The sequence below is a fragment of the Chiloscyllium plagiosum genome, unplaced genomic scaffold (genome assembly GCF_037043375.1).
Source record: "Chiloscyllium plagiosum isolate Xiang-an unplaced genomic scaffold, Cpla_swu_hap1 HiC_scaffold_38, whole genome shotgun sequence".
NCBI classification, from domain to species: Eukaryota; Metazoa; Chordata; class Chondrichthyes; order Orectolobiformes; family Hemiscylliidae; genus Chiloscyllium; species Chiloscyllium plagiosum.
In genome coordinates this window covers 90038029-90050664 of record NW_028270176.1, presented here as the reverse complement: position 1 = coordinate 90050664, position 12636 = coordinate 90038029, and the positions used below count along the sequence as shown (strand labels likewise).

At 43.4% G+C, this 12636-nt stretch overlaps 1 long non-coding RNA gene across 1 annotated transcript in view; it reads right to left on the bottom strand.

Annotated features, from left to right (window-relative positions):
* Positions 1 to 12394: 12394 nt before the first annotated feature.
* The window catches only part of LOC148139732 (uncharacterized), a 215966-nt gene continuing 215724 nt past the window's right edge, over positions 12395 to 12636 (bottom strand). The window contains exon 7 of the long non-coding RNA XR_015753574.1: positions 12395 to 12413. This is a non-coding gene — a long non-coding RNA (uncharacterized LOC148139732). The remainder of the gene's footprint in view (positions 12414 to 12636) is intronic.

The window sequence follows — 12636 nt, the reverse complement described above, 5'->3', positions numbered from 1 at the left end:
GACTGAATATAAAACTGTCATCAGGCCACCTTTGAAGTATTGTGTACTGTTTTGAGCACCACATTATAAGGAGGATGTGGAGGCTTTGGAGAGGGTGGAAACGGGTTTACCAGGATGTTGCCTGAATTGGGAGAAGTTGGAAAATCTTGGATTGTTATCTTTGGAAAGTCAGTGGCTGTGGGGTGATCCGAGAGGCACAGACAGAGTGAGTAATCTGAATCTTTTTCCAAGTGGAAATGACCAATTCCACAGGCCATAGATTTAAGGGGAGAGGGGGCAAGTTTAACGGAAATGAAAACCGAAAGAACAGCAGATGCTGTAAACCATAAAGAAAAACAGAAGTTTCTGAAAAAGCTCAGCAGTTCTAGCAGCATCTTTGAAGAGAAATTAGTTAACATTTCTGAGGAAGGGAGACCGGACCCGAAACACTAACTGATTTTTATTCACAGATGCTGCATGACCTGCTGAGCATTTTCAACAACATCTGTGCAAGTTAAAAGGGAGTTGTGTCAGACAAGTTTATTATGCAGAATGTGGTCAGTGACTAGAATATACTTGCCTGAGAGATGGTAAAAACAGAAACAATCACAATGTTTAAGAGGCATTTGGACAGACAGATAAGCAGGCATGGGTTGGCAGGGATATGGATCATGTACAGGCAGATGGAATCAGTTTGGTATGGCATCATGATCCACACAGGCATGGTGGGCCGATTATTCAGGTGCTGTACTGTTCTGTTTTCCAGGGGGGAAAATGATAATATTTTGAGTATAATATGTCTCTTCTTTAGAACACACAGTAAGTTGATGCATTTTGAGAGAAGCAATGTAGAAAGGGAATATATATTTGAATGGCACAGACACAGGGAGCAGGACAGCAGGAATGCGGGACAATGTGTAGAAATCCTTAAAGGAGAGAGAACATAAAGTGTTTTGAGTAAACGTATAGGATGCTGGGCTTCATTAATAGAGGGAATGATAACATACTCATGCAAAAGATGCTGACCGTTGACAAAGTTCTAGTTAGGTCACAGTCAATCATTGCATCCAATTGTGGTCAACAGATTCCTGGTCAGGATGAGGAAGTTAAAATACCACAGAGAGGCCTGTTCCATACTTTGCTTCTCTTTCAGGATGCATTGGTGACTCAAGGGTTAAACATTATCCTGTCAAATGTCTTACTGCCGTATTGTAAGAGTACAAGGCCTGTACTCTTCCAATACAGACTGAACACCTCAGTAGGGGTGAGGCAGACCGTATCTTCGAAATAGAACCTCTTGGAGCCACACATGTGGATTCAGGGTGTGGCACAGAGTGATCTTCAGGGTGTGGAGTACAGACTTACTGGAGTGGTTCACTGATGAAGAAAATGCAGTCACTGGATTGATTTGAAGAGATTGCTATTTTCTTTGAAATAAACAAGTTAAATACATTTTTGATAAAGCCGTATAAGATTATAACAGACCTAGATATAGCAGACAAAAATATCTGTATTTGATAGGTGATGGCACAAGAAGTAAGAGCAGATGTAAGGTTTTGAGACAGCGGAAGATGAGCAAGTGTTTCTGTTGACTGTATTGGCTGGAAATATGCAGAACATGTTGCCTATTATGGTGGTGCAAGTAGAGAATATCAATGATTGATAAAAACAATTAGATCAGTTCTGAGTGAAATAAACTTGCAGAGTTTGGGGTACGTATGGGGAATGAGAATATGGGATTCTGCAAAAGAGACCCAGCTTGGATTTGATGGCCTCTTTCTGTGCTATAATGATTTTATTTGGACTTGCTTAACTTGCTCTGGTCACCGATTAAGTTGTCATTCAGGTAAATCTGCTCAGTGTTCCCACTCAGACCAATACAGGCTGTCCCTCCACAGCAGGAGATAATGTTTACTGCTTTATACTGGGTTCTTTTGGTGGGGGGGTGGTAGTGGTGGTGGAGGGTGGTGAACGGCGTGTGTAACAGTCTGCTAGCATTTATCTGAAATGGCAAAACAACAGTGCAGCCAGACTAGGGATCGACTCTGGAAATGTGGGGAATGCCAGAAGGGAATTCTTTACCCATCCCACCTGGAAACTGGCCAAACCAGTCAGACTGGGGAGCTGTTCACTTGCTCTGTGTGTGTGTGTGTGTGTGTGTGTGTGGGGTGGGGGGGGGGGGGGGGGGGGGGAGAAGGGATTCACTCAGGCATCCATCCTGCTGAGACACCAGTCAATTTACTGATAGCCACAGTTGAAGGATATTTTTCTCTTTTTCACGCCAAGTAGTGAACAATGGTTTTGGCAGCTCACAAAATTGTGCACATAGAGATCTTAGCTTTGGAAATGTTCACAACATTGTTGAACATGCACAGGTTCACACTGGGTACAGATTTTTATTTTCCTTTATTCATTCACAGGATGAGGGTGTTGCTGGCCCGGTAGCATTTACTGCCCATTCCTAATTGCCTAGGGGGCAGGTAAGAGTCGACCACATTGCTGTGGGTCTGAAGTCACAATATTGGCCAGACCAGGTAAGGATGGCAGCTTCCTACCTGAAAGGGCATTAGTGAACCAGATGGGTTTTTCTGACAATCGATTAATGGTTATCATTAGACTCTAAATTCACAAGTTTTTTTTTATTGAATTCAAATTCCCCCATCTGCTGCAGCAGGCTTTGAATCTTCTTCAGGTCTTCAGAACACTATCTGGGGTTTTAGATTAACTGTCTCACGACAATACCACTCGGCCAATACTTCCCCACATCGCTGTACATCTGCACAGAGTGAACAGTGATTTTCTGGTTCATCAGAACTGGGTAATCACACATACGTTTGCTCAATGATTGCAGGAGTTGGATGTTGACGGGCTATTGACATCCATCTCCGAACCATGTATTCTGGGGTTTGTTTCTGATGATGATTGGAAGCACCGTCAGTCTTGTTATCTTTTGGGGATAAAACCAGTTTCAATTAGCTTTCTGTTAAATGCATGGCAATCAATTCTATCTCACAATTCTCAGGCAGATTAGTTTTTGTAGAAGGACTCTCCATCTCCCCAACCTCCTCCATCCTCACCTCCAACAGTACAATAATCTCATAGAGTCTCTTTATGATTATGAATGAAACAATCTGATCGGCTGCTTCTTTCCCTACTCCTATGTCAAGTTGGATCTTAAACTCCCCTTACTGCAGCTGTGATCCTGCATCATTGTACAGTGTTGCTCGTATTTCATGTCTTGACCTATCAGTGTTCATGATACTGCAAGTAGTATATGGGGCCAACAGTGTAAGAGTTTAGCTCTTTCTTTCCAACAACAGCAGTAGAATTGTACTCCAACAAAACTTATAGAATCACGGCCAAGAATATCCCCCAACTTACCTCTTACCATCAACCCAGAGTATCAATCCTCATTCAACTGAGAGAATTCAGGAGGCATGTCAGTCACAGCAGCATGAATACCTAAAAATGAGGTGTTAACCTGATGAAGTTCCCAAAGAGGACTACTTGTGTGCCAAACAGCATAAACAGCAAGTGATAGACAGAGTGAAGCAATCCGGGAAACAACAGAACAGACCTAAGATCTGCAGTCCAACAAAATCCAGTTGTGAATGAAATCAGAGCATAGCTAGAATTCTGAGAACAGTTCTCTTCAAGATATTAACCAACAAGAATGTCAGACTGGATTAATTATCATAAAACTCAAGTCCTTTTGATATTCATATATTTACAATCAGTGTTCAATTCACCAAATGTAGCTGAAGGTAAAGATAATCTTCAAGTGATTGTAACAGTGGAGACATCTGAATACTTGATCAGCAAATTAAAGCCTGTTGTGTTGAGATAGTAATAATTTTAAAGATATTTTTAAAAGGTCAGGTGACTTGAGTATAATGGAAGAAGTTGATTGGTGGGTAGCTGATAATCTTGTTTTAATCTGAAGTTAATTTAGGATTCGTGAACAAATAAACACATGGTAGGGAATCCCAGCCCCATGGAGTGCACATCCAGTTCCATGTGGGAAATCCAGACACTTCTTGTGTGAGCGACAACCACAAAAACACGGAGGTGACGTGGGAAATGTCAGGAACACTCGTTTGACCACAGCTAAAGTACTGCACACATTTCTCATCCCGTTATTCCAGGGTTGATGTGATCACACCAGAGAGGGTACAGAGGAGACTGATCAGAATGTTTCTACAATTGGAAAATTTCTGCTCTGAGGAAAGGTTGGATAGGCTGGGGATGATTTCCGAGGAGGATGAGCTGAGATTTAATTGAAGTGATAAAATGCTAAGGAATCCAGATCGAGTGGATAGGAAGGAGCTATTCATTAACTGAGAGGTCAGAAACTGGAGGATTTAGATTGAAACTAATCCCAGAAAGAAGGAGGGGAGAATTCATTTCACTCGGAGATGGTGGGGAGCAGGAACTCATTGATGGGATGGAAGAGGCAGTAACCAGCATCACATTAGAATAAAAGGACATGGATGTAACTGAGATGCTGGGACATGCAAGGTTGTGGACTAAAGTCTTCAGAATGGGATCATTGTGACTTATTTAGCATTTCCCCAGAATATTAAACTCAAGTCCAATTTGAGAATTTATGAACATCATCCGACCTGAATTCCAAATGTCAGAATAAATTTATCAGAAAGTACAGCACAGATCGAGGCCACTTGGCCGATCCTGCATGTGTTGGCTGTAATAGAATGACCCAGGCTTTACAGCGTTCTGTACTCACCAATGAGAGCAACAATTTCAGACTGCATACTCTGCCCTCTATGTTGTTATAACCTGTTTATTCAATGTATTTCTTTGACAGCTGCTCACCTTGTTTCCTGGTTTCTTTCCCAGCCCAAACTCTATTCCCCGTGGCCTTGAGGGGCTACCATTTCTGCTGTTTAATCTCTCCTGCCTTCTCCCGTGTGACAGACTGTCTTTTTGTCCTTGTCTCACTCCCACCTTGCTCACAACTTGTTACATTTCTGATGGTTCCCAGACCTCTGTGACTTCACTGCGCCCCCTGGGTCAGTGGCACGAGTTTTGAATTCTCTTCCTCATGAGATAATCGGAAATCTTTCTGGCTTCAGTTTCCCCCAGATTTTATTTTGAAAGAAAAAAGAGGATTTGCGTCAGAGTCAAGTATTTGTGAGCCTTCATCCACAGTCCTGAGCACTGAGACATAATATGTGACCCTCCCACAGATGTGCAGGTTTGATGGATTGGCCGTGCTAGCATGGCCTGTAGTGTGTAGGTTAGGTGGGTTGGGTTAGCCATGCTAAACGTGGGGTTATGGAGGTAGGGTGGGACAGCAGGTCATTGCAGACTCTATGGACCGAATAGTCTCTTTGTGCGCCTAAGGGATTCTGTAATTCTAACTAGTTGTGATTGTTGTCACGTTTTCCTAAGTCCAGGTTCATTCAACTCAGGTACACATACTGCCTTTTGTGTTTCTGTGGGTGCTCACTCAATCCTTTCCTTCTGTTTTACATCAATTTCACACTGTATGTGAGGGTGGGAATGAATGTGTAAATATAAATACTCCAACCGAAACCCCTCACAAGTCAGGAACTGTTTCTGCTACTAGCATCACTCACAACAGGAAAATAAAGGTTCAGTCACAAATCTGACAGAAACGCAGAATTTATAATCACCAGGAAAGGCTTAACAGCTTAAAACTCTTTTCTTAAGAAAAGAGGAGGCTGAGAGACAACCTGGTGCAAGTAGGAAGCTTTGTGTCTGTGTTTTCAGAGGTTTGAGGTTGAAATCATTGGGTTGGAAACATGTTTCATTGCCCCAGGTCATCAAAGGTGCTATCTAAATGTGCATCTTTCTTTCTGCCTATCTGTCTGAGTCAACAATCAGACGGATATGTTATTGTCTGAGTGTTTTCCCCAATTCCCTGATTGAATCTGCCTCCCCCCACAACCTCAGGTGCCAGCTGCCTCTAGTCCACCCACATGGGCATGTTGAAGAGCATGACAGGAGAATGGATTGAAACCGAGAGTTCAATGCCAGAATGAAATAAGAAGAAGAAAATAAACGGGACTTTTGGATCCCAGGGGATACAGACTCCAGGATTAGTCCTTGTGGGCATTCCCGCAGTAATACGAGACAGCGTTCCATGATGAGAGTTAAATCTGGGTGGCAGTAGAGGGAGCTACTGAACATGAGCAGGTTTAGTTCAAACACAGGGGGTTTGTTCAGTCAGTAACAGTGTGTTAGACATGGAGGTGAAGTGAGTATTGAGGGGAAATGTTACCACAAGCTGCCGATGGATAACTTTCATTGGAACAGGAGGAAGCCATTCAGCCCTTCAATCCTGCTCTGCCATTCAATAGATCCTGGCTGATTTGTGGCCTAAGTTGCAATGTTCAAAACTCTCCAAACTCATCAATAAACTCCTCTGCAACAGACAAGATCAATATTCAGAAACGAAACATCTGCAAATGCTGGGAAATCTGGAACAAAAACAGAAATTGCTGGAAAAAATCAGCAGATCTGGCAGCATCTGTGGAGAGTGAACCTTTCGGAACCAGTGACCGGTCAGGTGACCAGCTGCAGCTGACCATTCTGCCATTTCTGTAACACTCTCTGGAACAGGTTCTGGTGCGAGGGGAATGGGACTGTCAATAACAACTGAGAAAACAGGAGGACGTGCTCAATCAGAATAAAACACATTTTGGTCTTTCACTTTTAATTCAACTGCAAAAATTATTCATTATCATTTCAGAAATAAGATAATAGGCCAGAAATCAACTCTTCATGTCATTGGGTCTGCGAAACTGTTAATTCTGACCTGGTCCAGCCTACATGTGAATCCAGACGCTGAATAACGTGGTTGACTCTACGATCTCTTGGGCAGTGAGAATGGATGACAAATGCTACCCCAGCAAGTGATGCCGTGATCCCATGAACAAAGAAAACAAATCTGATCGCTGTGGTTAGTTGTGAACTCGCTGGTGTTATTGGAAGAGGACGAATGGGAAGGTTTAAGGGGTAAAGGGAGAAGAATGACATTCAGTAAGGTGATCCTTTGGAGAGCTGATGAGCCAATCAGCCTCCTTTTGCGCAGTAAGAATTCTGTGAATATTTCATTCTAAGCCATCTAAGGAAATATCAGGGCAGGGTTTGTAAAGAGGTCAGATTGAATCAGTGTCTCGATGAACACAAGTGAGACAAAGGTACAGAGAGTTTTTGGGATGGATTAAATTATATTTTATCCATTTGCATAGTCATCAACATTACAGCAGTTAAAACTGGGAGTGTAATTAGAGCAGCAAATAAATCTTAAACATTTATGCATCGAAAGGGGATGCTGGATAAAGATACCGTAGTTGGTGCTTATTTTATTTCAGGTACAGCAGCCTAGGAGCACATCCTTCCTGTATCTATCCTCTCGAGCTCTTGAAAATTTTTGTTCCTTTGAAGGGTTTCATGTTTAGATACTGCTGTTGTTAGAATTCTGCTGTTAGAATTCAATGCTGCTGTTAGAATTCAATTCACTGGCATGTTACTGGCTGCTTCATGGACTGTAACTGACAATTGAGACTGAAAGGTTACTGTATAAAATACCTTCAATGGTATTGCCAGACGTGAGTGGTTTTAAGACAATGGCCTTGGCTTGCAGGCATTGAGTGTCAGAGCACTTCCTGTTGTGGGGCATCCTGTTTAGATTCAATCTATTGATAACTATTAGAAATGACTTGCACTGGCTCCGTCAAAGTGGTCAGAGCATTATGGCTGTCATCGAAGCTGGTAACAAACTTCCCATGGGTTAAAAATCGTAAATGATAGAGTAGGTACGAGGTCTGATGGCACTGTTGGAGTATTGATGTTGATCAGATTAACTCGGCAGGAGTTGACTGAATTTATATTGTCTCTTTCTGAATCTCAGGATGTCTCTCTGGGCAATAAGTCTCTACAAACAGCAATGTGACAAGGAGCAGGGATCATCTGTTTTGATTTAAATTGCTCTATAGCATTGCTGCTTCACAGCATCAGGTACAAGGTTGGAGTCCAGCCTTGGTCAACAGCCTGGGTGGAGTTTGCACATTCTCCCCAGGATAGTGTGGGTCCACTCCAGGTGCTCTGGTTTCCTCCCACAGACCAAAGATTTGTGGGTTAGGTGGATCAGTCGTGCTAAATTGTCCACAGTGTCCAGGATTGTGCAGACTCGGTGGATCAGCCATGGGAAATGCAGTGTTACAGGGGTAGAGTGCTCCAGATGGGATGCTCTTTAGTTAGTTGGTGGGGTTTGATGGACCAATGCTCTCCTTCCACACTGTAGGGATTTTATTCCATGATTGAGGATAAAGGCGACACAACAGGGTGTCCTTGGAGAAGGAGCATGTGGTGTGTATCAATTCTCCCGATGCCTTTAGATAGAGGTGGGCACTGCAGGGGATATAGTGCTTTATCTCCACCGCTGCCTCCTCACCCCCACCTCTACTTTGATTTGGTCCCTTCCCACTTTGTCATTTGTAATGGTTTGCTTTGCCTGTAAGGGGTGTTGTTTATAAATATTCAATTGGTTACATGGGTGGCTTACTGCTGGTGATTATATGTGAACCAAAATGGTGTAATGATGATGTTGATGGTGGGAAGGTTGCTCAGCTGTGTGAGAGAAATGGGGAATAAAGAATGCTTCACAGCTCACAGAATGAGAACTGAAAATCAGTTAAATCAAACCAGAGGTTCAGACAGGGAGGAAATATTTCCCTGGAGCTTGAGTCACTGGAAAGTGATGGTGTCCGGGAAGAGACAGGATTTTGTACTAAAGGGAATTTTAAATTTTAAAAACTGTTATATTCAGATAGTTTCTTTTCTTTTCTTTTAGTTTTATTTATTGTGGAATAAATAGCTACAATATTTTAAAATCAAATTCACAAACCTTGTGTTAAAGACAAATGTTAAATAAAATCCACCAAACCGTCCCTCACTGAAAACTGATGTGGAAGTGCATTCCCCTGCAGAATCCCTGCCCTGCCTACTTCTTCCTAGCCGGCCTTCATGGCTATATACATACCTGGGAGATAGCAGCAGGAGGCCATTCAGCCTTTCAATCCTGCTCCACCATTCAATGGGAAACAGCTGACCATCCCGCTCAATCTCCTGTTCCTGCTGTGTTCCAATCCCCTTTTATGACTTTATCTCAAAGAACTATATCTAAGTCCTCCTTTGGCTTAACTGCCTTTTGTTCCAGTGGTGTTGCTGTGTTCCTGTGTGGGTGTAGGCTCGGGTAATGTGATGGTTCTGCCTTCTGGAGGACGCACTCAGCGTCCCTCATCATCCTGCAGTAACATCAACGGGGTTTCAGCAACTAAAGATAGAAACCGTTTCCAGAATATGGGCATCACTGGCTCAGCCAGCATTTATTCCCCATCTCTAGTTACCGTTGAGAAGGTGGTATTGAGCTGCTGTCTTGAACCACTCACAGTCCATTTGACACAGATAGACCAACAATGCTGGGAGGGAGAGTGTCGCTGGATTTTGTCCAAGTTATTCTCCATCTTTGGTTCTTCAAATGCTGGTTAACTCAATCATGATCTGCACATGAGTTTGAGATTCCAGTCTGCAAATCTTCACCATCGAGCACCCTGTATAAAGGAATATATACAGGTTAGAAATTCAGAGCAGACAATTCTAGCTTCTCTGGAATATCTTTTTCCCTTTCTTCCGCCAAAGCTGTAACGCTCCAGCCCACTTACTCTCTCCCACCATTCTGACTCTGCTGTCCCGAATGTACCCGCCGCCATTCTCATGGAGTTACTGGTAAACAGATCCATGCCACCACTTCCCGTCCCTGATTAGACTCTGCACCCTTTCTGGGTTTACTCCATTTCCCTTCAGTTGCTGCAAGTCAATAATGCAACAGCAGAATAAATCAAAAGGAAACAGAAAGGGAGGTGGCAGATCCTGGACAGAAGAGGAACCGTCAGTCTGGGAGAATGGGTCAGATCCTTATTTGTTTCCCATTGGTTGATTTCCAGCATTATGACAAGTTGGGGATGGAACTTGGGCCCATGTGGGTATGGTGACACTTTGACCCCCCCCCCCCCCCAACCGGTCAATACTACAAGCTGATACGTTCCTCCTCCAGCCAATCACAATGTCAAATGCTTTCCGCTAATTGCCCCAAAGCACATGCTCCAAAATCCACCAATATTCTGTACATGTGCAGTGCTGGGCTTCCCCGCACATGCGTGGTCCCTGCCTCAGGGATTGTGGGAGTTGTAGCCCCCATGAAGCCACTGAAGACATGTTTCTGGATAGTGAATGAAAGGTGAGGGCTGGAGGGTGTTGTGTATAGGATCCCCATTCAGACACGGGCCGTTACTGGATTTTACTGAGACATCGGCTTCCACAACCTGATTTCTGATGGAAGGAACAGAGATTCAGCCAATTGCGGGGTGGGGAGGTTAATAAGGGGTAGCGGATTTTAAGCAGATGTAGCTCAGTGGCTAGCACTGCTGCCTCACAGCGTCAGGGACCCAGATTTTATTTCAGACAGAGGCGACTGTGTGGAGTTTACACGTTCTCAGCATGTCTGCGTGGGTTTTCTAGGGTGCTCGAGCTTCCTCCCACAGTCCAAAGACGTGTAGGTTAGGTGAATTGCCTATGCTAAATTGCCCACAGTGTCCATCTATGTGCCGGTTGGGCCATTAGCCATGGGAAATGCAGGGTTACAGGGATAGGGTGGGTCTGAATGGGATGCTCATCATAGGTTGGTATGGAGTCGTTGGATGAATACCCTGTTTCTGCACTGTAGGGACTCTATTATATTCTCATGAAGAAGAATGTACTTGTCTCAATGTGTTATGAATCTGTGGAATTCCCTATTCAAAATGCGGTAGTTGCCAGGACAATGAGCAGATTTAATGAAGAGATGCAGATGTTTATTTTGCAATGAGATGAAGGGTGAGAGAGAACAGGTCGGAAAATCCAGCTGAGACCGAGATGAGCTCAATCATCATGGTATTAAATGATAGAGCTGGTTCGAACGGCTGCATTGCCTCTTCTGTGCTCAGTGCTTATCTTCTTACGGTAATAACTGGAAAGCTGAATCCAAAAAGCACCAACTTCACCAAAGGAGATTTTGAAAAATGCAGGATAGTCAGGTGGATTAGCGTTCCAAACTTAGGTAGTGAGGAAGTATATAGGAGATAACGATTTTGCAATTTTAAACTGAGGGGAGACGGTTATTTATGGTTTTAGACTGTGCAGTACATTCACACCGTCCAGAATACTCTGTTGTGAATATCTATCCTAAACTTTACTACAAAGCCAAGGTCTTTGACAATGAAACTCAAAACACCCAGGAAACATCATCTCACCTTGTAATCTGATAAAAGACTTCTGATAAATCTGGTTGAATTTCGAACACAGCTGGAAAGCTGGAAGATTAGATCCAATCCCAAGATCCTGTGCTTAAACAAAGGAGACTACAATAGAATGAGGCAGGAGTTGGCTAATGTAAACTGGAAGCAAAGACTTTACGGTGGGAAAGTTGACGGACAGTGGGGGAAATACCAAAGCAATTTTTCGAAGTGCTCAGCAAAAGTATATATCAGTGAAAAGGAAGGACTGTCGGAAAAGGAGTAATCTGCCATGAGTGGCTAAGGAAATAAGTGAGTCTATCAAATTGAAATACAAATTGGCAAAGACCATGGAGAAACTAGGAGATTAGAAAAATTTTGAAGATCTAAAGAAAGCTAGATGGGATTGGGGGAGAAAAGTGATGAGTAGTTAACCCAAGGGCCGGAATAGCAGTTTACACTGCGAGAGGGGAACTTACTGTGTGGGGAACATATGGCCTCTGTAATTGTTGAAGCACTTAACTGTTACCATAGAGATAATCCTGATCAAGTTAAAACTCACAGCACACTCCAAAAGCTTGTATTTCCAAATAAACCTGTTGGACTATAACCTGGTGTTGTGTGATTTATAAGTTTGTCCACCCCACCCCAATACCGGATTCTCCAACACTGGGGAATCCTGATAGATACCCCAGTGAAAGTGAAGTGCCCATCAGACACTTGAGGGAGCCACAGGGGCGTGGGGGAGGGGTGTGCATTTTAAAAACAAAGTGCGAAAATGAACTCGACTTTTTAACTGACCGTTGCCATGGAGATAACACTGAGCGACAATCTCTATTCAAAGTCCCAATCCACAAAGGTATAAGAATGGGAGCTTTACATCGGACAGGCGGGGAATTACCTGATGCTGCCTGGAGGTGCTCTGCATGTACACTATCCAGGTAACAGCCATGTTTCATCAATAAAGACTCAAAGACGACCTCTCAGAGTTCTGTGTCCAGTTATTCCTATCCAGCAGGGTTTAGGAATATGAGTACACAGCAGTCAGTCTTCACAGTGGAGGATACGAAGAACATGCCAGTAATTGATAAGGAGACTGAGGAAGGTGAGGACCTAGAAATAACTATTATCGTGAAAGAGTTAGAGCTGGGCAAGCTAATGGAGCTAAAGGTAGACAAGTCTCATTGCCCTGATGGAACACATCCCAGGATACCAACAGCGTTAGTGGGAGAAATAGCAGATGCACTTAGAGTTATAGCATCCTGCAGCAGAGACAGGCCCTTTGGCACAAACTGGCCCATACTGACCAGAATGTCCATCCACACTAACCCCATTT